The sequence below is a fragment of the Fulmarus glacialis genome, unplaced genomic scaffold (assembly GCF_000690835.1).
Source record: "Fulmarus glacialis isolate BGI_N327 unplaced genomic scaffold, ASM69083v1 scaffold22211, whole genome shotgun sequence".
Taxonomy (NCBI): domain Eukaryota; kingdom Metazoa; phylum Chordata; class Aves; order Procellariiformes; family Procellariidae; genus Fulmarus; species Fulmarus glacialis.
In genome coordinates, this window is record NW_009191191.1 from 1 (window position 1) to 616 (window position 616).

Here is a 616-nt window from a genome sequence, read left to right on the forward strand (position 1 = left end):
GCAAAAATTGACCCAATTTCGGTCTTTTTCCCCCCAGATTCCCCGAGCAGCCGCTCCCCTCCCGCCCGCTTCGGCCCGGGGAGGGCGAGAGCCGGCCACGGGGACACGGAGTAAGAAAAGAGAGAACACAAAGAGTTTGGGTGGGTTTTTTTCCTTTTTTTTTTTTTTTGAATTATTAATCTGTCTTTATCCGAACCCATGAGTTCTCCCACTTTCACCCTTCCAATTCTCCCCCTCATCCCACTGCAGGGGAGTGACGTTTTTGGCCTCCGAATCGGTTTGCAGAGCTCCGGTTGCCTTCTGCTACCCGGGTGTAAAGCACTCACAGCACGACCCGGAATATTGGGGGAGTTTCCTACAAATATTTAAAACCAAGAGAGGATAAACTTCGTATTCCAAGAGTACCAGAGCGTGTATTTGATATCCACATGCAAAAAAAAATAGGAAAAAATCCAAAGGTTTGAGGCATAACTCATGTCAAAGGACTGGGCGTCCTCCCTTTAAATAAGGAAACGTACAAAGGTGGCCAACGGTTGTGCAAAATATTAATTTGCTAAGATATTTTACATAATCGGTACGCGTCGATGGTAGAAATCGGTAAAAAAAAAAAAAAAAA